The 27749-nt window shown below is 38.9% G+C and overlaps 1 pseudogene; it reads right to left on the bottom strand.

The window, feature by feature from the left end:
• Window positions 1-1474: 1474 nt before the first annotated feature.
• On the bottom strand, window positions 1475-25378 carry LOC132121903 (collagen alpha-1(I) chain-like; annotated as a pseudogene).
• Between the last annotated feature and the right edge of the window lie 2371 nt (window positions 25379-27749).

Genomic DNA, 27749 nt, shown 5'->3' with positions numbered 1-27749 from the left:
CAAACATGGATATGGCGTCCCAGTCAGTGGAAGAGGCATAAGCCTTGGTCAGGTGGATTTGATGGTGGTTATAGGGGAATTTAGGAACGGTAAGATGAGATATTAAGGCAGATATTAAGCCACCTGAGGGAGGTGAGATGTTTAGATCTTACTCTGGTTCGGACAAGAGTGTTGGGAATGCATCGTCTGGATCACCTCCCTCAGATCTTGCCTACCTCCCATTAACCTGTGCTTCCTCCTAACCCCACCCAAAGGTGGGGAGGGGCACGAGATGCGACACTAGCCTTCTGTGCCCGTCTCTGATCCTCACACCGAGACTGGCCAGGATCCCTTCATTTGTTCAGGCTCAGTCCATGGAACTTCTTGTAATGAATGTTTTGAAGGCCGCTGAGTGCACCTTCACCTCCCAAAACTTCTCGATCACCGTCTCTATGGACGTATCAAAAAGTGTGAAATGTGAAACAAGAGCATCAAGTAGAAAGCTGTGGCATGTTCCATAACCTCAAATAACTCTTTATTCGCAGGACAGGAGGATTGGGAGGGCTCAGCCTCAACTTTCGCCCCCCGCCCCTGAGACATCTCCTGCTCTTCCAGGGCAGAACGCTGATGTTAGGGAAATCACATCATCATCATCTAGCAGCTCACCCTCGTCCATGAAAGGGAAAGCCCATCCTTAAAGTCATCGGCCTGATCCGCCTGTGATCCCTACAAACTCATTCTCCTCCATGCCTCAGCAGCGGCGGCTCCTGAACTGCAGGGAGCAGACAACTGCCCCTGTTTCCCCGAAAAGAGAGACAGACAAGAGCAGAGCTTTTTCATCAAAAAAATGCTTGCAGTGGATAGAGACTCCCCTCAAGGACATTGCGTCCGTGTTCTTCACCAAAACAAACAATGCAGAGATCATGTGTGTCATCAGGTGTTAGATAACGAGGACACGGATCCGCCTCTTAAACGTCTTGCTACTGCACGCCATAATAAGGGAAGAAAAGATCGTTCTTACCACTGGAATGCACGCTTCAAACAGAACAGTCACTTGAAAATGAAGAAGCGGATGATGTGTTCTCCTCGCGCCTATACTGTGGGCACCCAGGAAGTGATGTCATAGGCTGTTGCCGGCCATTGTGTTGTTGTTGTTTTGAGTGTATGCTTCAGACATTGGTCAATTCGAGGCATTCCCCATAGTGACCCCTTGAGGATTCAGTTCGAATTCCCTTGAAAGGGAACTGAATTATGGCTTGACTATATAGCCTTTTTTTTGCTAGACTGTAATGTAGAAATTGCTTATGATTATGATCATTATTTTTATGTTGAAAAATTAAACAATTTTACAACCCGGTTATCCACATGCATCCCAATCACAACCCCCTGGAAATAAAGTAGAAAATAAGGGAGTTGAGTGAAAGCATCATAGTTTGTTTAATTCATGCTTAGAGAAAGGCATTGAGGCAATGGCAAGAAGATAACATATCCAGCATCCAGTTGACCACATAATCATGCTTTATTTCAATATCCAAAATAATTAAAAACATCTCGAAATACTATACATGTACAAAATAAGTACAGATCCTTTGTCGGAAACTGTCTGAAGGTCTTTTTCGCATTTGTGGTTATTCTTTTTTGCCGCCTTGATAAACCTTTCACTGGAAACAAATCAAACAAAAGAAAACAAAAAGTGAAAAGAGTTGTGCATTGCATTTTGAAAGTAGAAATAAAATCTGGAAACGGGGGGACGCGGCATGTACAGACAAAAATAAAACTTCTCAGGAAGGGGAAACGGAAACGAGACGAACTGGCAATCAGTCCATTCGCTTAAGCCATATCAGATTAAGTGCAAATCTACAGTCACCAGCCGTTTTATTCTCCTCATCTGCTGACACTTTGGTAAATGCATCACATTGACATTCTGTTGACAGTTAGCACCAAAACGGCTCTGCGAGTGACAGCACCAAATCAAGCGCTTGGTTTTCTAGCAAACAAACACACCACAGACAGGACCTGGAGAGCAAGTAGCACCTTTTCATACCTGTTACTAATCGCTAACTTCGCGTGAATTAAAAAAAAAACTCCCATTGTTTTCCCCCCCAACATCTGTTTCTGCCCTGAGGTAGCCTTTATATCAAGATGACGTTGCACCATTGAGCTAACTGTGATGTTTGGTGAGTTTCCTCACTTAGAAGGAACAAGACACTCGGCTGTCGTTTGTCATATTTATTCAACACCAGAGGATTGTACATTAGCATTTGCTTGTTTCTTATTGTCCTTTTGCAGTGGTAAAAAAAACGGCACAAAAAGTCACAAGATGGTCATTTTTCTTTGGACTCCAGGGGGTGGGGCAATTTACATGTATATATTATTTTCTTGTTGTCAGCTGATGAAAGGATTCTCGCTAAGTGTCCATGATGGCGATGCAGTGGTCCTCAATTTAGGTTTAACAACTTTTTTTTTTCGAGATTGGAATGGCACCGTCCTCAGGGATTCAGGGTTAAGCACATGGGCCGATTGCAGCCGAATAAGAGTTCGGGCTTTTTTTATGAACAGGAAAAGATTTGAAGATGACTGCTAGAAAAAAAAACAGCAAAGTCCAGATTTTTCTTTTTACAAGAAGCAGACTGGGCCAACTTCTACACCAAATTCTTGATCGGGAGCACCAATGTCCATAGGAGCGATATCAATGATTGGCAGACGAGATGTTTTCGTTGTCTTATAGTCAATGACTGTCTTGCCCCATGTGCCAGTGTGTGACTGTGGAGAAAAACAAGCAAGAAAAAGACAGATGCAATTAACAGAGAAGAACTCGTGCATTTTTGTAGTTCAAAACCCCAAATTGGAAATCCTGAAATCAATCTGTGGTTAAAAACCAAGCTCAGGATATTTTAGCACTTTATTCTACAACAAAAAATGTATCGGTAACATCAGTAAGCTGTCATAAACTTCATGTTTGATTAGTAATATGCATTGCTAAGAACTTCATTTGAACAACTTTAAAGATGATTTTCTCAATATTTAGATGTTTTTGCTTCCTCAGATTCCAGATTTACAAATAGTTGTATCTCAGACAAATATTCTCCTCCTAACAAACCATACATCAATGGAAAGATGATTTATTCAGCTTCTAGATGATGTATAAATCTCAATTTAACAAAATAGACCCTTGTGACTGGTTTTGTGTTCCAGGGTGGTCATATATGATGAATAAGCTCTCACCGTGCAGCCGTCCTCGCTGACTCTGTATGTGAAGCGGCTGTTGCCCTCTGCTCTGATCTCGATGTCGTTGGAGCCCTGCAGCAGCAGAGCCTTCTTCAGGTTGCCTGTGGTCTGGTCCATGTAGGCGATGCTGTTCTTGCAGTGGTAGGTGATGTTCTGAGAAGCCTCGTTTGACATCAGACGCATAAAGGTCAGCTGGATGTTAACATCCTCTGGATCAGAGCCCTCGCTGCCATACTGGAACTGTACAGAAGACACAGCAGAACATGACTACCATCGCATGATTCCAGAGCACCAGTGAATATGCTGCAGTTTTGTACTTTTATGTTCCAAAGATCTTATGCTTGAGTGGAAATGGGAAGATCTTTTTATTATTATTTGCTCAAGTGCACATAATAAAACTTTTATTTATATGTGTACATAAACATGTATTTAAATATTATTTCAAATGTCAAATATATTTTAAACAATGTAATATGTTTTATAAACTCTCAGGTTTCTTCTCAGACTGTAACTCTCTCTATAAGCTCTTGATGTACCTGGAAGCCATTGGGCATGGACTCTCCGAACCACACATGCTTCTTCTCTCTGATGTTCTTGCTAGTGTACCAGTTCTTCATGGGAATGGTGTTCTGAGATGGGTTGACGCAGGTCTCACCGGTCTCCATGTTGCAGAAGACTTTGATGGCATCCAGAGGAGAGCCCTCGTTGGGATCCACCCAGTAGGAACCTTGCAGCAAACACAGGTTCAAGTGAATTTCAGAGCTTCAAAATGCATGACAAGTATGACACACAGTGTTGGCCAAAACGATAAGAACACAGTATTTCCAGCAGCTAAAGAATGGTTTTAAGTCACTTATTTCTATCTTATGCTGTAGTCTGTCAAAACCCATTTTTAGCTGCTGAAACTACGACTAGTGGCCAGGAATCTGAAGCTGCTGACCGCTCTTCCAGTCTGGATGGCTCATCCTCACGTCGCGGCACATGCGGACAGGGTTGGCCTTGGTTCCCTCGGGGCTGCGGATGTTCTCGATCTTCTGGCTCAGAGATTTTAGGCTGGTGTCCACCTCAGTGTCGCGGTCACGAACGCTGGCGTCGTCGGCTCTGTAGCCTCCACGCAGAGGATCTGGACCCTTCTCTCCCAGAGGCATGTGGTGGAACTGCTCACCGATGCCTGGGGGGCCAGGAGGCCCTGGGGGTCCGGGAAGACCAGGAGCACCCTGGTGAACAGAGAAAAACACATCAGACCAAAAGCTGAAAAGATTAGTTTAGCAGTAAAACTGATTTCAGACTTACAGCAGCTCCCATTTCTCCAGAGCGACCTCGGGGTCCAGGAGGTCCAACAGGTCCAGGCACACCATTCATACCATCCTTACCAGGCATGCCATTGGAGCCAGAAGGTCCCTATCAGCAGAAGAAAACCATTTGAGGATTAAATTACAGCTTGTCCTGCAGTTTCTCATATCTGAGCCTGCAGCACAGAAGCAGTCATCAGTAACACAGGGATATCTGTATTTATAGACAACAATACACTGTATGAGTCACAATTATACATTTCTCTTTTATACCAAAAATCATTAGGATATTAAGTAAAGATCATGTTCCATGAAGATATTTAGTAAATATTACTACTGTAAATATATCAAAACTTCATGTTTGATTAGTAATATGCATTGCTAAGAACTTCATCTGAACAACTTTAAAGATGATTTTCTCAATATTTAGGTTTTTTTGCTCCCTCAGATTCCAGATTTACAAATAGTTGCATCTCAGACAAATATTGTCCTCCGAACAAACCACACATCAATGGAAAGATGATTTTAAATATTTTATTTTACAGCTTTCAGATGATGCATAAACCTAAAATCCTGGCTGAGTTTTGACACAAATTCCGTGGTTTGATTCGATTCAGTTAAATATGGGTTATTCTGGATATACAGTACAGACCAAAAGTTTGGACACACCTTCTCATTCAAAGAGTTTTCTTTATTTTCATGACTATGAAAATTGTAGAGTCACACTGAAGGCATCAAGGGCTGGAGAGTGATGGGGTGCTGCGCCAGATGACCTGACCTCCACAGTCACCGGACCTGAACCCAATCGAGATGGTTTAGGGGTGAGCTGGACCGCAGACAGAAGGCAAAAGGGCCAACAAGTGCTAAGCATCTCTCGGGGAACTCCTTCAAGACTGTTGGAAGACCATTTCAGGTGACTACCTCTTGAAGCTCATCAAGAGAATGCCAAGAGTGTGCAAAGCAGTAATCAAAGCAAAAGGTGACTACTTTGAAGAACCGAGAATATGACATATTTTCAGCTGTTTCACACTTCTTTGTTATGTATATAATTCCATATATAATCCCACATGTGTTCATTCATAGTTTTGATGCCTTCAGTGTGACTCTACAATTTTCATAGTCATGAAAATAAAGAAACTCTTTGAATGAGAAGGTGTGTCCAAACTTTTGGTCTGTACTGTATATCAGGTAGAAGACATGGCAAATTTTCTCTCTCTCAGAAAAAATTAAAAAAAGAAAAGAAAAAAGAAATCTCTCAATTAATTCTGTAAAATATACACAAGAGTCAGTTGGTACTACTATAATATTAAAGCTTAAAATTAACAGATTTTTATACAAACACTTAAATTAAGTTATTATAATTAATAATGTTATATTTTATAAATATAATATTATATTTCTACTCCAATTAATTTTTTGAAAACTTAAACATTTAAATGGTGGCTGTCCTAAAAGCATGACAGAATATTCAAGCAAGTTAACCATTAAAAATGATAATGAACGTTACATGGTGCACATATATAGCAAAACGCTCCTCTCTAGATTTCACAGTAAATGTGACATTGTTTATGAGCTGTTCTATTCAAATCTGATGAGAAAGGACACGGATTCCAGTAAGTTGTACTCTTTCTTTAAACATATCTTCAGATGTTCATTTATGTTTATTTCATGCTGAAACTGTTATTAAAGCGGAGGAGACGCTTCTTGAACAGTGATTTCACTCACATCAAACAGAGCCAAAACAGCATTTATTGTTTGATTTTTGCAATAAAATGGTAATAATTTGAAATTGGAGACTTTGTTTCATATTAAAAGTAACAAAGTAGAAAACGTATTGTGATTTATTGTATACAATGTTCCATTCGTTGACTGAAAACTGGCTAGATGAATTGATTCTTGGGATTTAAGAATCTATATTGTATTGAAAAAAGGAGAATTGATTAAAATCGAGAAAAGTCTACTTTTAAGGTATTTTGTGGTGTCGCACACCTTACTATTGTTGTATGGAAAAGAGCAGCATGCACATTCTTCCGAACATCTACTTTCGTCTTTCACTGTACTGTCAAAAGCTCTTTGGGAATAAATTAGACTTAATATAAAATTCATCATCCATGTGCTACTTACACGAGGTCCAGCAGGGCCAGATGGTCCGGCGGGTCCTTGGTCACCAGGGGCTCCCTAAAAACGTTTAGAAATCACTGTGAGTAAGCCACTTGGAGCATTTGTGAAGGAGTTTGTGGAAGATGTTTAGACTGACTCACGGGGGGTCCAGGAACTCCAGCCATTCCAGTGAAGCCACGGTGTCCCTTCATGCCTCGCTCTCCAGCCTCTCCAGCCTCACCCTTATCTCCTCGAGGACCAGCTGGACCCTGCAGGACAGACACCACAACCATCAGCCTGCGGATGCAAAACAAGCTGGAGAACTGATAAAAACGAGAAGCTCATACTAGAGCACCACGAGCACCAGCAGGACCGGCAGGACCAGCAGAACCAGCGGGACCCTGGGAAGAAGTGAGAGAACACTGAACATCCACGTGCATGAGATAACTCAGCTCCTCACAACACATACTGATGTTCCTTTAGTTTCACTTTAAGGACTAAAAGCTCTATAAATCTATGAATGAAAAATGTAATGCTGAATAAACGAAAAGTTAAAAGACTATATGGACAAAATAAAAACAAAAAAGAACACTGTTAAAACTTTAAAATGCAAAAAAGAAATATATATAGTATATAACACAAAATATTAACAAAAACTATAAAAGTATAGAAATGATACTAAAACAACACTTATACCATGGCACCATTATTTGTTCAATTTAAAAATGCAAACAGAAGTTTTTAATTCAAAGGATTCTGCTTAATTAATTCATTCATTTTTTAGAATGTGCTTGCGTTTAGAAACTCACAGCCTCTCCACGATCTCCAGTCTTGCCCGATGGACCCATGGGGCCAGGAGCTCCAGGAGCACCAGGGGCCCCAGGAGGGCCGGAGTGGCCATTCTCACCGCGGTCTCCCTACAGCAAACACAGAACTGCTCTTTCATATCTACAGCTTATGCATTCATTTCTTACATATAGGATAATACATGCACCCAGATAGTGAATCCATTGATCAGTTTTAACAATCTTTATTGAGATTCTTAACAAATAAGTACAGTGTGCTTGTGTTCATGTTGCATTGCTTCTTTTTTTTGCTACTGAGGCACGGTTAGGTTTAAAGATGGGTGAAGGGATAGTTCATGGAGTAATTAGAAACTTCTGACAGATATAAGTACATGCAAGCATTTTTTATAGAAGTACAACATAACAACAACATGCATGTACACAGAAAGTGCATCATATGAATCAAATTATTAATTTTAATGTCAGTCCATAGTAGCATTTTGCTTATTCATTTTGTATTTTTTAATAATAGAATTAGAAAAGAGAGTGGTAGAGTTAGAGTGTAACGTGAGCACTCTCTATTCTAAAGACTTGCATTCTATTTATTTACTAACTGCTTATATATATAGCAATATCTTGCTCTAGACTTTTTCTGTTCTATCTGTAATTTTTATTTATTATAGAATTATTATAGACTTATTATAGCATTTGCACATCATTGCTCTTTTGACCATTTTGATTGCTTCCATTGTCCTCATTTGCATAAAAGCGTCTGCTAAATGACTAAATGTAATGTTATGTTAATACATTCAGCTTTTAATGACCTTATTTGAATTTAGAGGCTAATATATGTACTTAAAAAATAATATACAAAACAAACTAAAGTGAGCTCATAAGCTGCATGCATAGTTACAAAATGAATCAGAAAAGGCTATTTTAGCTGTAGTCAATTTTGAATACATATTTTTATTAGTCTTTATGAAAATGAAAGACATGAACGGCTGGATTGGACAGGATTGCGCTCACCTTTGGTCCAGGAGGACCGTCACGGCCAGGAGCACCATCATGTCCAGCGTTACCCTGCACACAAGAGTCACATCACACAAATGACTCCATCTTCCTGCGCAGAATGAAGCCGATTCTGGTTAAAGGAAACTCTCAAGACGGGTGGAGTTAGCTCACCTCACGACCAGCTTCACCAGGAGCTCCGCCCAGTCCAGGAGGACCCATGGGTCCCGGAGGCCCCCGCTCTCCAACAAGCCCTGAGGGCCCCTGCTTCCCTGGCTCTCCCTGAGGAGATGAAGCGTTGTGAAGAAGGGCATGCACTTTATAATAACACCATTAGAATAACAATTAATTATGCATAATTACATGCATGTAACCCCAACTCATATAGTAAGTACATTAATATCACTCAGTACTTAAATGTATAATTACACTGTAACAAAGACAACTTAAAATAAAGTGTAACCTAAAATAAATTTAACTGTAATCTGTTACAGTAACTGAGAAAAAAAGTTTAGTTAAATTACAGTTACTCATGAAAATGTTAACAATTACACACATCTGAGGTTACATCTGAATATTTTCACACACATATAGATATGATTGATTTTGTTCCAAAATTGCAGTGCTTGCTTTAGAATAAGAGACACGAATGAACAGGTTAGGACACATTTTTTCCATAACTGTTTTATTTCCTATCTGGGTTGGTGTATACAGTATGCTTTATTTTTTTTTAAGATGAACTTATTGTTAGATGCAGTGTTTCCTGTGCAAAGATTTGATTTAAACAACTATAAACGTAACTATTCAACTATATCTTATGATTTTAAACCTGTATTTAAACTTAGAATGATCTCAAAGTAAGAAGACTTGTGTTATTGTTGGCTCTTGATGATTGGGCATGCATAAATCCATCAAGTGTGTAAGAATTAAGCCTTCGATTTAATGATGATGAAAATCTTGATAAAACAAATGTGTTTTTTCCCCCAGCACATCAGTGAATCCTGCTCAATATGATCAGGAACATGCATTAAGAAAGTAAATGATTTCAATGTATTAAAACAGCAAATATGAATCAAATGACTTACAGAAGGTCCAGGGAGACCTCCGAATCCTCTCTCTCCTCTTTGTCCAGGAATACCGACGATTCCACGAGTTCCAATAACACCAGGAGGTCCAGGAAGACCAGGGGCGCCCTACAGACCAGACATGTGTTAATGTGCTGCTCACAGAGTCATGGATCTGTGGTGATGCAAGTACGTCTGTGGCTTGATTACGTACAGCAGGGCCATCGGGGCCGATGCCACCCTTCTCTCCGGAGGGTCCTGGGGGTCCAGCGGCCCCGGCTTCTCCAGGGCGACCTGCGGGTCCTCGATCACCACGGCCTCCTCTCAGCCCTTCTTTACCAGGAGCACCGAGGGGCCCTGGGGGTCCAGCAGCACCCTGAGGAAAAACAGAACACATGCAATTAAATTAACTGTTCAACAATTTGACAACAATTTACTTTTACATTCATTTCAGTGATTTTGAGGATGACTTACAGAAGGACCTGGAGGTCCGACTCGACCGGCAGCACCAGGGAAACCAGTAGCACCCTGTTAACACACAGAGATACGCTGAAACACTGCTACAGGAGACAGGAGACAGGACAAACACTGGCAACAAAAATATTGCTACATATTTAAAAAATAATTTTACTTAACAAAATATCACACAAATGTAACTTTTTCATTTCACAGAAAAGCATTTTAGGGGTTAAATTATGAAATCCAAATTATATATATATATATATATATGTGTGTGTGTGTGTGTGTGTGTGTGTGTGTGTGTGTGTGTGTGTGCAATATGCAACAACATCATTTTAATATGCAATAACTAACATTTTACGTGGCAACGTTTACTGAAATAAAATAAAAAAATATTTCAGCTACTTTCCAAAGCAACATTTCTTATTTTCATCTAAAATAATAATGATATAAAAGTTCATATAGACTATATAAGGCATATAAAAAAAAAATAAAAAAAATAAAATTAAAACTTTAACTAAAATTAAAATAAAAACAGAAAATCCTAAATAAAATCTAAATAATTCTGCATTGTCTTGTTTGACTGATTGGTGACAGCACTGGCTCTTACAGGAGGTCCAGCACCACCACGAGCACCCTTAGCTCCAGTAGCTCCAGCAGGTCCCTGTCAAAGACAACAGCAGACAGTAAGTGAAGGATGTTCAGATATACAGCAGAGCAGTGGAGCTGGCACTGTGTCCACCTGTGGGCCAGCGGCTCCAACCGGTCCAGTGGGTCCAGGAGCTCCAGCATCACCCTTGGGTCCAGAGTCACCGCTCTGGCCCTTAGCACCAGGCTGTCCGTTAGCACCCTGCATGAGGACACAGAAACTTCAGCTCAGTGGAGCTCAAGACCAGATGATGGGAACTGACTGGGATGAGACTGTTCTACTCACAGGAGGTCCAGCAAACCCAGCAGGTCCAGGAGGACCGAGCTCTCCACGCTCTCCCTGGAAAACACCACACACACATCGGCTTGCATTAAAGCACTCGCATGCAATTCAGATGCACTCCTCCAAATAAAAGCACACGCTAGAAAAATGACTTAAGTACTATTTTTGGTTTTTCTACTTTTCACAGCTAATTAAAAGTTTTACTTGCCATTTCTTTTTGAAAGTTTCTAAGTGAAAACTGGTTTAAGTACTTGTTTAATTCAAGGTGTCTGTTTTATTTGTGACATTTACTAGCAATTTAAGAGTGAAAACGACTTACAATACTGTTACATTCTTTACATCAAAATTGTAATTCAGTGCAACTTGCTGTTTCATTTGTTTGTTTGTTTTTGTGTTTTATTGAGTACTTGTGCAGTCTCGTTTGGATTATAAACATGAAATTGCATGCAGTTTTAGGATTATATTTGGTCTTTACGTCCATGTTTCATGAGGTTTTCGGTATGATCTTGCTAACTTACAGGGGATCCACGAGCACCAGTCATTCCTGGAGGTCCAATAGCACCAGGCTCTCCCTAAAACAATCAGGAAATTAGATAAAATGATTTAGAGCTGAAAATAGTTTAGGTAAGCATCAATAACTTCCAATGTTAACGATCTGTTTACCTTCTCACCAGGAGCACCAGAAGGTCCAGAAGGCCCAATAGGGCCGGTCATTCCACGCAGGCCATCCTTACCAAGAGCTCCATCAGGACCCTTGGGTCCACCATCACCCTGAAGAGGAAGCACAACAGGTGTGAGCGTCCCGCAGGATATGACATCAGCAGCAGCACAGCTGTCATTTCAGTTTGCTACCCTCGTGAAAAAGTGCTCTATTGTACTGAATGTGCGCTTATAGTGCTATATATTTACCAGTAATTAACTATGCAAGTACATGTCAAATAGCACTCATCAGAGTATAAGACTCTCTGCTTAATATCTTCTAACACTTTATTTTGATGGGTCCCTGAATATAAGAGACTCTAAACCTAACAGTCTACTCTGAGAGTTAGCAGACATGTAGTTGTGAATTAATCAAAATGACTTGACATGTAGTTGATAAGTTACTTACAGTTAGTAGAATGTGTAAAGTGGACTATTGAAATAAAGTCTGGTCATATTATGTACTATAATATAAAAAGTCACTTAAGAGATTTAAGTTCACTTTTAAAAAGCATACTTTGTAATGATGTCAAATGCAATGTGGAACTTTTACTTTAAATAACATTTTAAATCATTTTGTTTTAATTATTTAATTGCCATGCTTAAATAACCCTAACCCATACTGAAGCAAATCAATTTATTAAAAAACTTTAGTGTTATTTAAAATTCTGTTCTAATTTGCCAATGTGCGATTACAAATATATTTATATACATAAAATACACGTTTCAATGTACATTAATATTTTAGTTTATTGTAGATGCTTGTAAGCAATACTTTTACCATATTTCAAAGACAACAGAAGTAATTATAATATAGATGCACCTAAGTCCTACTTAAGTGGCTCGAAGAAGTAACTTTGCATTTAAGATGAATTTAATCTACAACACATTTTTACTTAATGGTGAAGAAACAAACATTTACTGTAAGTGTCTGAATATGTTACAGTCAGTTCACGTGACAAGTATAAGCTACTTATAAGCTACAATGGGACCAGTAGCACAGCTATATCTGTAGAAATACACAACAATACACTGTATGGGTCACAATTATACATTTCTCTTTTATGCCAAACATCATTAGGATATTAAGTAAAGATCATGTTCCATGAAGATATTTAGTAAATTTTGTATCGTAAATATATCAAAACTTCATGTTTGATTAGTAATATGCATTGCTAAGAACTTCATCTGAACAACTTTAAAGATGATTTTCTCAATATTTAGATTGTTTTGCTCAGATTCCAGATTTTCAAATAGTTGTATCTCAGACAAATATTGATCTATCCGAACAAACCACACATCAATGGAAAGATGATTTTTCATGATATTATTCAGCTTTTAATATTATAATCTGAAGTTCTTGAGTCACAATGCTTGAGAGTCTTACTCGGTCTCCTCTGGCCCCAGGCATCCCTCCAGCGCCGCGCTCTCCAGGCATGCCCTGCATCCCAGCGGGCCCCACACCACCAGGGGCCCCAGCGGCTCCAGGCTCGCCCTAAACACACATATACACAGACGGAGATCCATCATTTCTCATATCACCATTCTGAGTCACAATGACATCGAACTATGACTCTTACCTTAGCACCATCATTACCAGGAGAACCAGGGGCCCCTCGAGGACCGGTGGGGCCAGCAGGTCCATTACTCCCACGCTCTCCGGGGAAACCTCTATCACCCTGTGTGAGACATTTACTAACATCAGTCTGCTGCATCTCATCCACTGACAAACACAGTCTGTGCACTGGAGCAGGAAGAGGGAAAGCCACTGCATTAGAAAGACTGATATTATATTATATATTGTAAACATTAAATTAAATTAAATTAAATTAAATTAAATTAAATTAAATTAAATTAAATTAAATTAAATTAAATTAAATTAAATTAAATTAAATTAAATTAAATTAAATTAAATTAAATTAAATTAAATTAAATTAAATTTAAAAATTCCAAACAGGTCAATGCTAATTCTCCCAAAGTTTTTTTTTTTTTTTTTTAATAATAATTTGGTAAAATGTATCATATTGAGCAATTAATTGTTTGCCTGTATTGTGTAACTTGCACTTTAAAAAATGGCTTTAATAAAAAAACTGGACTCTTTTCTGGTCTCTTGAATTATTTGGAAAACTAATTTCGAGTGTTTTTTTGACTTAAAAATATATAAACTTAGCATTTTTTTCCTGTTTAAGTGTTATTAATGTGGTTGAAATAAGACCAAGTTGATAAAAGACAAAAATGGGTTTAGTTCAATTTGTATATTGTAAATTATACAATTCATGTAATCATTAGATTGCTTAATATGATATTATAAGTTTTCTACAAAATTAGCACATGGACAGTTTTTATAAACTATAAATAAATAAATAAATAATAAGTATATATAATTGCAATATAATTGAAAACATTCATTTTTTAATCTAAAAAATATAGTAAGATACATTGCTATGAGAAATGCAAATGTTGCTTCTCAAATAAATTAACTTTACTCCAAATACATTTTATACAGTGAAACATCACAGTGATACAGATACTAATTTTATTTTATTTGCAGTATAAGCATTATCGTATCAGAACAGACTGTAGTTCTTGTTCTCTTGTACTACTCTTGTTCTATTATTCTTGTATTGTTGTAATGATGGATTGATTCAGACTCATCTGTTTGTTTGTTGTATTATTATCAGGCAGGAGATACTCACTCTTGGACCAGAAGGACCATGAGGACCAGCTTCACCTGGAGCACCCTGTTGAACAGCAAACATAAGAAATAAGAACAAACAGAACAACAATCTGTGCTGTGTAGATAGTGAGAGCAATTGTGTGTGTCCTTAGTCAACAGAGTCGTGTCTAATGACCTGATCACCAGGTTTGCCCGTCTCTCCGGTCGCACCCTGTGTACCTGGCAGACCCTGCAAGAGAATAAACAGGGATGGTTTAACTTCCATCGAATGACTACACCAAAGATAATCAGGCACTAATCTGAAGTCAAATGAAGAAGATGTGCACACCTGGAATCCAGGAGAACCTGCAGGACCCTGCTCTCCTTTCTCTCCAGATGGGCCCTAAAACACGACAGAGCGGGACAAATCAGAGCAGAAACCGCAAGAGTTCACACTGCCACAGCAGATTCACATCACATTGAGCTTTGAGATGCTTAAACACACATACAGCAGGTCCAGGAGCACCAGGAGCACCAGTATCTCCGTCCTTGCCAGGAGCACCCTGCAGAAACACACCATAATGCACTGCTCAGACACGACTCAAGCTGAAGTCTGCAGGTTACACTGTTGAATAAAGCTCAGAAACCGCTTTAAATACCACGCACCAAAGCACCAGGAGGTCCAGCAACTCCTCTCTCCCCAGACTTACCAGCCTCACCCTACGAGGAACACATCAGACGTGTTAGAAATCACATCAAAAAAGCATGCTATTCTAACATTCAAGAGAACAGTAAAACAAATCTCATATAGCCTGACTATGAAATAACAGTCAGAAAAATATTTATGAAAATGCAACAGTTTAATGAACATTTAAACAACACAGAACCAAAGTTTTAGTAAGATGATATTTAAATACTTTGTTTTATTATCAAAACATAATGCAATGCAGTTTCTTAAAAGCCTGATCATATCCGATACTCATATTTAACATGATGTTTATTAAAAATATGTAAAGCATTTTACTTGCTAAAAACTAGTGCTGTCAAATGATTAATCGGGATTGATCACATCCAAAATATATAATATATTTATTATGTATACTGTATATAAATACACACACATGCATGCATATATTTAAGAACAAATATGTAATGTTTCTATATTAAATATATTTATATATAAATTATTTGAAATAGAAATATATATATGTAAATGTTATCAAAATATATATTGTATGTGTGTGTATTTTCATAAAAAAAATATACACAGTGCACACACATATATTATGTAAACTAAAACTCTTATTTTGTTATTAATTGTATAATTAATGGTTTGACAGCACTACTAAAAACCTTTTAACTGTGTCCCTGGAGCACAAAACCAGTCTTAAGGGTCTTTTCTTTTTTTTTCTTTTTTTTCTTTGCAATTGAGGATTATACATAATCTGAAAGCTAAATAAATAAGCTTTACGTTTGTTAGGACAAGACAATATTTGTCTGAGATGCAACTATTTGTAAATCTGGAATCTGAGGGAGCAAAACAATCTAAATATTGACAAAACCATCTTTAAAGTTGTTCAGATGAAGTTCTTAGCAATGCAAATTACTATAAAAAAATAAGTTTTGATATATTTATGGTAGGAAATTTACAAAATATGTTCATGGAACATGATCTTTACTTAATATCCTAATGATTTTTGGCATAAAAGAGAAATTAATAATTTTGACCCATACCGTGTATTGTTGGCAAATATCCCTGTGCTACTGATGACTGCTTCTGTGCTGCAGGACACTGATGTATAGTTCATGAATGGATGGAGTAACTCACATCAGCTCCCTTTGGTCCAGGGAATCCCATCACACCAGGAGCACCACGAGATCCAGCGGGTCCAGGGGGTCCAGGACGGCCGTCTTGTCCAGGGGCACCCTGTCATACACACATTACTTTAATACAAGATTTAAAATCTCATATGAATCTTATATTGCATACAGACAAAAACAAGGCAGTGAATTATGAATTTAATATTGGTCTTACAGAGGGTCCAGCTTTGCCATCAGGTCCAGGGCTCCCGGGGGCACCAGTCATACCCTACAACAACCATCAGGTTAGGAACAAATACAGACTCTTCATGCTGCTGATGTGTTTCTACAGAGCTTTAATCTCTATCTCACCTTGGATCCAGGCAATCCTGACTCTCCTGGGCGACCAGACTCTCCGGTGGCTCCTTGGGGTCCCATCGGTCCGTTGGCTCCACGCTCTCCAGGGCCCCCCTGAAATGTGATTAAAGAGCCAGCTTTAGTTACTCAGCAGCAGAAACCATCTACAGGACCCTGGACAGCTCCTTCTCAATGCATTAAAACACTCAGATTAGTCTGCAGACTTCAAGTCTCTTACGCTCACCAAGGCTGCTTTATTTTTTCATCAAAGATAGAGTAAAAATAGTAATATTGCTGTATATTATTACAACTTAAAAAAGCTGTTTTCTATTTGAAAATATTTGGCCTATATTTTTGCATAATATTTTGCGGCTTGATTGTCTTTTTGTTGTTTGTTTTTTTTAGAATGCTTTGATGAATAGGAAGTTCAAATAAACAGCATTGATTTGAAATAGAAGAATTTTGCAAGATTATAAATGTCACTTGTAATCAGTTTAATGCATGGTTGCCAAATAAAAGTATTCATTTCTTCTTCTTTCTTTATCTTTAATCTTGCTTGCCCCAAACTTTTAAACGATAATGTGTCACAGTTTCCACAAAAACAGTCAACTGTTTTCAACACTGATTACAATAAGAAACGTTTCTGAGCAGCAAATCAGCATATTAGATTAATGCAGTGAATGCAGTCTCAATGATTCCAAACTTTAAAAGCACATTTTCAGAGAGAACTGGGTCCAGATTTAGGGTCTAGTTTTGTGAGGATCAGTAATCTCACCCCGGGTCCAGGAGCTCCATCACTACCAGGAAGACCTCGGTTGCCAGGGGCACCCTTTGGACAGAAAAACACAAAATATGAGAGACAAACAAACAAAACATCATGCATGAATCGATCAAACAGGTGAGTTAAACCTACACGGCCTCCGGGGGGTCCGACAGGTCCAGCTCCACCAGGCTCACCACGAGCTCCTCGCTTTCCTTCTTCACCAGCAGCTCCGGACAGACCCTGCGGTCCAACTGGGCCCTGGGACAGACAACAGCAACTATTAGCATCACAGTGGGGCTTTCTGTGAATATTAGGAAATCATGTCAGCCTCAGAGAGACTTACAGGTTCTCCCTTAGGACCCGCATCTCCCTTAGAGCCTTGGGGTCCTGGATCGCCCTGGGAATAAAAGAGATGCACTTTAGATTTGACAAGATATAATATATTACAGTGCACATTATAAATAATTATAATGCATTACACCCTCTAATAACATTTATAATGCATTAGACATAAAGGCTTAAAGTAAAGTGTTTCCATCATTTGTTTACGCCGTATGCATTTCTTCCTTCTAAAGAAGATACTTTGAAGAATGTTAGTAAGCAAACAGTTCCATTTCTTTATAACTTTCATTGTATTTTAGTTCATGTAAATGGAAATCAACAGGAACTGTAACTGTGGATACAGGTTTTAAATGAGACTTGGCAGGGTGAGTACTGTATATAACGAGGCAATTTTCATTTTTGCATGATCTATCCCCTTTAAAGTACATTTGTGAGAGGTTCAGCTGCTCAGTGCCACCGAGACGATTGTTTTTGAACTATAACTGCATCCTACATACATACATATAACATTTTTATAAATAGCATACTTGCAATATCAGTTGCAAATAAACTAAAGGCTGCACAAGTTATGACCTGGATGCACTGATGCATGCGTGCACAATAATAAGATGGCATTTACACACATTGTTTCCCTTGGGGCCAGGAGCACCAGAAGGACCAGGGGGTCCCGCAGGTCCACGGGATCCTGGGAAACCAGGAGCACCACCAATACCAGCAGCACCCTACAAAACATCACGAAAACCAATCAAATCAGTCTGTGTGATTAAAACTGGCCCAAAAGTGGAGCGCAAAAACAAAAAATAGAGACTGGTGTGAGATGTACATGTATGTTTATGTATATAAGCGTGTGTGTGTGTGTGTATACAGTACATACATATGTTTGTATGAATGTATAAATGCATGTATGTATATATACAGTACATATAAAATACTTACAGGAGATCCTTTGGCACCAGGAGAACCATCTGCACCAGGAGCTCCCTGTGTAATGAGAAGGAAAAAAACGGAATCGTTTTTATTAAATTAACTTTTTAATTATCTTATTAACTCAGTTTAGATTTAGAATATATTCTTACTTTGTTTTGCAGATAATTTAAATGCCCGGTCGGCATTTTCCATATATTTAATACATGCATTTTTATGCATTAATATCAATCTCAAGCTACCTTTCTTTTATCTCTTCAATCGACTCAAATGCACATAATGCAGCTCATTGGAAATCGTTCTAGCTGTGTGTTTGAGCTGGAGATGTGAACACTCACAGCAGGACCAGCAGCTCCAGCAGGTCCAGGGTTACCCGGCTCTCCACGGGCTCCTTGGGGTCCTTCTGAACCACGACCTCCAGCAGGGCCGCTTTCTCCCTGCAGACCACAAGAAGAAACCACTGGCTCGTCAGATTATTTATGGAAGGCCGACTCCAGCTTGTCTCATTTATTCTTTTAGTATATTATACTGGTAGACTATATGCACAACAACAGGGGGTTAACTCAGTCGTTGTCTGTATGCTTTCAGGAAAATGTAGTGTATGTTCAAGCTCGTGCAATCATTTTTGCTTTGCTTTTATGGACACATAAACTGCACTAATGAGCATAAAAACATTAAATGTCCTTTATATAACATAATAGTGTGTTTGTACCTTAGCACCAGCACCACCGGGGAATCCAGGAGGACCAGCAGGACCAGTGGATCCCTAATACAATCATAATGCATTTTATTACTCATGCACTTTGACTCAACTGCTTGCATCTAACATAAGCACTACAGACATTAAACTGTGTTAATACATCTACTTTAATAGAAATTCTTGAATTTGCAAGAGATTGTTGTACATAGTAACTGCTGTATTATGAGAAAACTGATCTTAAGAGACTTACAGGTGGTCCAGCAGCACCAGTGTTTCCATCATTACCGCGTGCGCCCTGCAGAAGACAAGAAAACATAACAATCACCAACGTTTACGATGCTCTTGAACCCTGCTAGCATTTTATCTCCATGCCTCCAGAGCTGTGTCATGTGTTAAGTTTGCACGAGTCGTTCCCAGACAGATTGCGATTTGTTTTAATTGTGTTAGGTTCGTGGTGCATTCTCATTTTGACATGTATACATGTTTACTTCTGGGGTTGTGTTGAATACCTGAACGGTGTCTCAGACAATAGAGTCAAAAATGAGTCTCCTTTTAATTGACTGGTCAGAATAGGGGATGGTTTTCTAGTTTTAATCCACAAGATGAAGCAAAGTAGGTGTTTAGGAACAGTAAGGCATGGATGTGACACTTACAGAAGGGCCAGGAGGACCAGGCCGACCTCTCTCACCGGGCAAACCACGAGCACCCTGAAACAAGCAGGACACGTGAGAAGATGGACATCGTCGAGAAGAACTTCACATGGACTTTCACTCACCATGACTCCAGCAGCACCGCTCTCACCGTGAACACCTGGCTCTCCCTGCGATCAGAGACACAGCACACATGTGTTCACAGAATCAAATCTGAGATCAGTCATATCTGCATGTATGAGAGAAATCGACAATCAAACCTTGGGTCCAGCAGGTCCAGTGTCTCCCTTAGCTCCATCTAGACCAGAGAAACCCTGCAGGAGGAAACCACATCACTGCTGCTGAAGAGATAGAACTGGACACTTTCAAGCAGGATTTCAGATGAAAACAAATAGGTTGCTAAAATTAATGAATAAAGAGATAAAACGTAATAAAATGCAAAATAAAATATAAAAGTAAAAATTTTGTGATAAATGTATATATACATTTTACACAGTATTGTACACTAAACAAAAAAAACAATACAATATAAAAAAAAACCTAAAAAAATTAATAAATAGATAAAAAACATGATATGTTAAATATATAAAAAAATATATAAAATGTAAAATAATAAATGAATCAAATTATATATAAACACACACATACATTTTAAGCAGTATTTCACACAAAACAGAAAATACATAAAATATTAATAAAAATGCATGAGCAAACAGATAAAAGATATATGTAAAATCTTGAAAATGTTAAATAATAATCACATGAAATGAAAAAAAAAAAAAAGAAATATAAAATATACGCATAATAATATATATATATATATATATATATATATAAACATGAATAATTGAATCCTGTGAAAAGAGAATAAAGGTTGTGTAATGTGCTCACTCTGTGTCCCTTGATGCCGGGGAGTCCTGGGGTTCCTGGGAATCCACGAGCACCCTGAGAAATAAGCAAGAGAATATAATTATGATGATTGCTGGAATCTCTTTCCACCCATATTGATTACTGCATCATATCTCATTCCTCTCTAGTTTGAGACTTCATAAGTTGGCGTATGTCTGTATTATGGTGCTAGTTTGTGTGTATGGATGAGGAGCGCATGCATGAGTGAAACACACCTGGGGCCCGGCGGCTCCACGCTCTCCAGGACGGCCGGATTTGCCAGCTTCACCCTGAAGAAGAGCAGAAGGAAGATAAGAGGAGACTCAGAGTTGGATTATTTGGAACAGATGCAGCGAGGGAAGCAGAACTCACATCCTCTCCATTCTTTCCAGGAGGACCGAGGGGACCGCGAGAACCCATCGGGCCCTGCAAACATCAACAGCAGAAGAAGAATCACGATATGCATGCTTTTCACTGTTTTCAAAATGTCATATTGCCACTAAATTTCCAGAAAGGAGGCAGAAGATACTCACAGGAGAACCAGGCTCTCCAGGCTCACCTGGGGGTCCAGTGAATCCCGCAGGGCCCTGTGAAAAACACAGAAATATATCAGATGCTGCATGCATAATAAACCACTGGAGTAATGAAAAATAAAATCAATAACTTTCTAGAAACAATTGCTGATTTATTTGCTCTAACAAATGAACAGCACATTGTAGTATGAGGTAAAACTCTAGAAACAGACGTACAGAGGAACCTGGCAGTCCAGGGGGGCCACGGGGACCCGGGGGGCCCTAAAAACAAGAAAACACAATGTTAGAAAAAAATTTGACATTTAAAACCCTGTTGTTGTTGGAGTCCCATGAAAATACATTAACAATTTGAACTAGTTTTTGAATGACAGATTTATTTTAAGCATATATCATAAATCATCAGGTAAATGCATGATATAAGTGAGTTATAATACATGAGATGTACACAACAAGGATAATAAGTGAGGGATCACTGAGGGCAGATCGCACATGTTATATGTTGTGAGATAATGAAGGAAAGGAGCTGACTTACTGGAGGTCCGGGGACCGGGGGGCCGCTGGATTTCTCACTGGCGTATACCATCTGGGGGAGGAAAGACTGTAGGGGACGACAAGAACCAAAGAGTGAGGAGCTGAGGTTTGCTCTGTGGTGAGCTCTACTGAACTCCTGAAGGATAGTTTTCCCTTTAATTGCAGATGCATTTGGAAAGAATCAACTCTTAGCTAATACACATGCTACGACATCACCTGAGTGACATGTCACGAGTACCTAAGCTACGGAGAACCCTTAAAATACAGCTATTTTTCTTTTATAAAGTGCATAGTCTGCTTCCATTCCTGTCGACCCACAGTCTTCATTATAGGAGCTGTTCAATAGAGCTGGTACTGAACTACTGAAAAACAGAGGCTTCATGCTTCTCTTTTCCAGTTCTAAAATAAAACCAAATAAAATAAAACTTTTGAAAAACATTTTTGAATCCCAAAGGAAGTAATCTATGGGGCAGCAGTATGCATCATGAAGACAACAGAAAAATGTATGTTTCTGAATTCGGGCAAGCTTGACAAGATTCTCTCAAACCTAATCTTAGTGATGCCTCACGTGCAGATTGCTAATATTATAAGCTCAAGGCTGGGCTGCTTACTCCGCCGCCGAGGCCAGGGGTTCCAGGAGGACCAGGAGGGCCAGGGAGTCCGTTCTGTCCAGGAATACCGTCTCTGCCAGGAGGCCCTGGAGGACCCTTCCAGACAAACAGAGGAGAACACAATCACATCAGCGAAGCTGCAGTACATCTGATAACTGCTACACTTGATCATCCTTTTTAATGCAATCCGCAAAAAACGCAATGCTTTCGTATGGAATGCATGCTATATAACGACTGAAACTATAATACGCTCATGTTGCATGCAAGTTTACAAAGGTCAAAGGTCAGTGGGACAATTAGAGGTCAGCAGGCTAAAAGCCACCGATGTCCCATAAATCACCCGAATTATTTCCATTTGAAACAGAATTTCACATCAATGCAAACTTTTTGTCTCCTGCAGACTCTGCAGTCTTGAAAACGAATGTGCAGTTGTTGGTGATTTTTAATCTGTGCTAGACTAACCCAGGTAAATATAAATACATTACAATGATAACGATAAGCAGCTTGTTCATAAACAAATACTGTACTCACTGGATCTCCAGATGGACCAGCAGGACCCTAAAAATGGATAATTAGAAATATTAAGATACTCTACATTGGTGTGTGTTGTAAACATAACAATTATGTGTTTTATCTACATTCATATATGCTGTGACAAAAGTAGTGTGTGTGTGTGTGTGTGTGTATGTTTGTGTGAACAAATGTCCACACAAGGATAGTAAAACATAATTTTTTGACATTGTGGGGACCAACCTGCAGAAAAAAATGATTAAAAATAGTAAATGATGTTTATATGAAAGTGTAACGATGCACACAGGTTTTCTGTAAGGGTAAGGGGATAGAAAATATCATTTAGTCAGTATAAAAACAATAGAAGTCTATGGGAAGTCCCCACAATTCACAGAAACAAACGTGTGTGTGTGTGTTTATATGTATGACTTCAATCTTTATGTTTGTGTGTTTATGTATATTAATAATAAATACATGCATAAATGTTAGGTTAAAAATGTTAGCCCACATGCACAGTAAGTCGCTTTGGATAAAAGCGTCTGTTAAATGCATAAAATACACACACACACACACACACACACACACACACATGGAAATTAATTCTCACTAACCTGAGTCACAATGTCTCCATCTAAGGAACAAAATACAAATATATTTCAGAACCTAAATCAGCATAAGTAAATTAAGTGATATATATATATATATAGTAGCTCAGAGGACTAATTCATGAAAATGATTAACAAAAGATCAAAAGATCAGCAGTTAATGTGGATTCAAAAAGTTTCATTAATATATATTCATATTTGAATGCACAGGGGAAAAATGCTCTGCATTATATACGGTTCAGATATTAGGTGCAATTAGAAAGTGCAATTAAGTTTAAAACGATAATAATTATATTTCAGTGATAAAAAATTGTAATTAGCCAAATCGTTAGAATGGCTCAGTGCCATGTGAGCGCATGAGTGATGGCAGAAACTCCTCGTGAGAGATAGTTCCACTAGAGGGCGCCAGACTGAGCGTCTGTACCGTCGGGGCAGATGGGGCAGCATTCTCCCTCGGGAATCTCTGGATTGTCACAGCCTAATGTATCCTCACAGATCACCTCGTCACACATGACCGTCCCGCTGTCGCACACGCAGATCTGGCAGGGCTCAGGTTTCCATACATCCCTGTCGTTGTAATTCTGACCGTCCAATGTACAGCTACCGAATGAGACTGTGAGGATGACAGACCTGGGTCAGCACAGCAGAGTCACTCACATTCACCGCTGAGCCACTGAAGCATTCCAGCGGGCACACAAACATTTAAAAGATGTTTTTTAAAATAGTACAGACACACAAATCCTAGATATGGAGCTAAATAAACTCATTTAATTTAACCTAAGCTAGTATGCTGCTAGCTAAACACTGGTTTCACTCTTGGGGCAAGGAATAAAAATGGTCAATTTAAATGACAAAAAAAATCAGAAAACACACACTTCTGTGTCTTTCAAGAGAATGAATTTGACTTTTTGCAATCTGAAGGCACAATGAGAGCAATAGAGTTCCACTCTTGCATATGCAGAAAGATTTAAACTAAACAGGAAAGATGATTGTAATCTGCTGTGGCACTGTATTAATTATTTACTTATTGTTTAATTAATATGTTATAAGTAGGAGCTAAAGTAGCCTAATGGGGCGAGGTGCACACCGATGATGAGTACTGTCTGAAGGAAAGGCCTGCATCTCTGCTCTGTCTGGTGTTTCAGACCCCTGCAGTACTAAACCCCACCGCTGGGGGGCGCCAGAGTCTCGCACAGAAAACCCCGTCACACCCCGATCATTCGCAATTAATTGAAATGAAAACCAGAGGTTTTCCCCATCAAACAAAATGCGTTTAGAAATTCTAAAACGCTCATTTCTAATTTAACATTTAAGTAGGCTAAAACTGTCAAAATGAGTATTACTGAAGCGATAGATCACTGTAATCCAAAGATAAGCAGTTATATCCAGGACTAAAAATTATGACAGAGCATTAATAAATGAAAAAAGGATGCGTGACATTAAAATCACTTTCATTCTTTCTCTTTCTCTTTTTCAGCGCATCCTTCGCTTCAGGACATCCTACAATGCGAAACAAACAAAGCACTATTCCCCAAGATGGAAAAACGAACATTTCTAGAAGATTAAAAAAAATAAACAAATGCTGATGGGAATAAAAGGCCATTTTTTCCTCCTCAAGTCACTCCCGAAACTTTTATGTCGCAGGTAGCTTGTAAACAAGAGCAATGACAAATCCCCCTCTGGAGTCCTCCAGTCTCCGTCCTCAGACAAGCATCTGTGCAAAAGCAGGAGTAAGAATCATATACTCACTATCATCCTCTCCTTGTCCTCTCACCACGAGGACCGCCGCGGCCAGCAGCAGCCCTAACCGCATATCCACAAAGCTGAACATGTCTAAATATTAGACATGTAGACTCTTTGAGGCAAGGGGAATCCTGTTTTGTGCTCGATCATACACGTAGGGTCCGGTCTGTGTAACTCCAATCCAGACCCCAGCAGAAACACCCTACTGCCTAAACAAACCTGTGACCCTGGCTTTTATACGGCTGGGTTTTGGGGAGGTGCTGAGTGTGCAACACATCTGCTGCATGTTCAAGTCAGAGCCAGTCCCTCCTTCTGCCAAAACAAAGGGCCGCCTTCGAACATGAGTCCTCATCACGACGTGGACGTATGAAACATGGAGAAGAAGTGGGTCTGGGGTTTGAGATGTCTCAGCCTGAAAGGGAACTGTGATGTGTTTGTGATCATTTCATGGGCTTTTATTTCATGAAGCATTTGTTTTATCTGCCATGAGATGATCACATTCTGTAGCTGCGTTACATGTTGGTGAACTTTGACCCTGGAGCACAAAACCAGTCACAAGGGAACATTTCTTGAAATTGAGATGTATGCATCATCTGAAGCTGAATAAATCATCTCTCCATTGATGTGTGGTTTGTTCGGAGGACAATATTTGTCTGAGATACGACTATTTGAAAATCTGGAATCTGAGGGAGCAAAAAAACCTAAATATTGAGAAAATCATCTTTAAAGTTGTTCAGATGAAGTTCTTAGCAATGCATATTACTAATCAAACATGAAGTTTTGATATATTTACAGTAGGAAATGTACTAAATATCTTCATGAACATGATCTTTACTTAATATCCTAATGATTTTTGTCATAAAAGAGAAATGTAATTGTGACCCATACAGTGTATTGTTGTGTATTTCTCCAGATATCCGTGTGTTACTGATGACTGCTTCTGTGCTGCAGGACATTATTGAGTTGATTGAGTTTGAGGGACTGAGAATGCGATGAAGCGTAAGGGTTAACTCTTCTTCCAAATGTTCAAATATGAAAGTTCACTCATCATTTACTCACGTCGTTCCAAACCTCTATGACTGACTTTCTCCTGCAGAATCACAGAAGAAGTGATGTTTTGTCAAAATTTCTCAGTGCACCCCAGCATCCTTCAAAATGTTGTCTTCTGCAGTTCACAGATGAAAAGAAAGCCGTTAAGTGAGAAAATGATAACAGAAATATCATTTTTGGGTGAAATTACCCTTAAACATTTCATGAAACACAAAATATCCTGTTTAAAAAAAAAGTGACATGGGGTGTTCACACAATAATGAACTTAAACTTGTTTTTGTACCTGAACGTCTAACACTGCTGCTATAGTGCTACAGCACGATGTTACAGCCAGAGAGAGAACAGCATGAATATGTGTGCAAATGACCACTGCGTGCCTGAACACATGAGTCAATCTGTGAGCTATTAGCAGGTCCATATGCAGCATGTTAAGAAGAGATTGAGAGAGAGAGAGAGAAGAACATCTGGCATCAGATCAAACCACTCAATGCTCTGTGGACACGTTGCAACTTCGTGGCCCTGTCTGACCTCCTTTCTCTTTACATTCACACATTTATTGCCTGCTCACTATCACTTGTATATTGCAACAGGAATGTTTTTCCCAATAATAATGTGTAATCATGTCTGTTGAGTTGAAAGCAGCTGAATAGGTGAATGCATTCTTATTTCTTTTTCTCTGCATTATTGCATTATATGCACATGCAAAAGCCCGAGGACTGTCTTCGGATGCTTCAAGATGCTCGACTGGCTCACACGCTAGCGAAGTCCTCCATCATCTTTTATTGTGCAGCTGGAGATGGATCCTGTCTCAGGAAAACCATACGCTGATACAGTCAAAGCTGAGATTAAAACCCTTGTTTTTTTTATGTCACCACTAGTCCAACACAGAAATAAGACAGCGAACAATGACATTTCTACATAATCGGCACTGTCTTTAATCATTAGTAGCTCCCTCTCAAGACTGTGGCCTTTATTCATCATGAAATTGGTATTTTAGTTATTGATGGTGAACATCTCAAATCAGACACTTCTAAGGTGTAAGGGTTTGAGACACAGCTGTAGTTTTGTACTGGTAAAGCAGATCCACTGACTCATTCCAGTGACTTAGATATAGCCTTCTCTGAACCAGGTTCAGAGAATTTCCGTGTTCCCCCACATTTACCAGAGACCAAACAAGACGCCACAACACTGCCCTAAAGCCACTCAAACGCTCATCACATCAAACCAAAACACACTTTCAGATCAAATTCAAATAACAAGCACACAAACAAGCAAACAGCTACCAGTAATGCTATACAAACAACTACACCAGCCACATCTGAAACACATTTATTCATTCAGATTTGACTCAACTAGTTTGTGCTTATTGTAGCAAGTGCTTAGTGTAACACAACCACACTTCATCTGAAATCAGGAATCTTTACATGTCTGACCATTAAATTATAATAATGTCGTAAAAAAATATATAATAATATAATTAAATAATTAATAATATAATCAAAAGTATGATAATATAATTAAATAAATAATAATATAATTCA

This window comes from Carassius carassius, chromosome 40, assembly GCF_963082965.1.
Source record: "Carassius carassius chromosome 40, fCarCar2.1, whole genome shotgun sequence".
NCBI lineage: Eukaryota > Metazoa > Chordata > Actinopteri > Cypriniformes > Cyprinidae > Carassius > Carassius carassius.
This window is presented reverse-complemented; position numbering and strand designations above follow the sequence as displayed.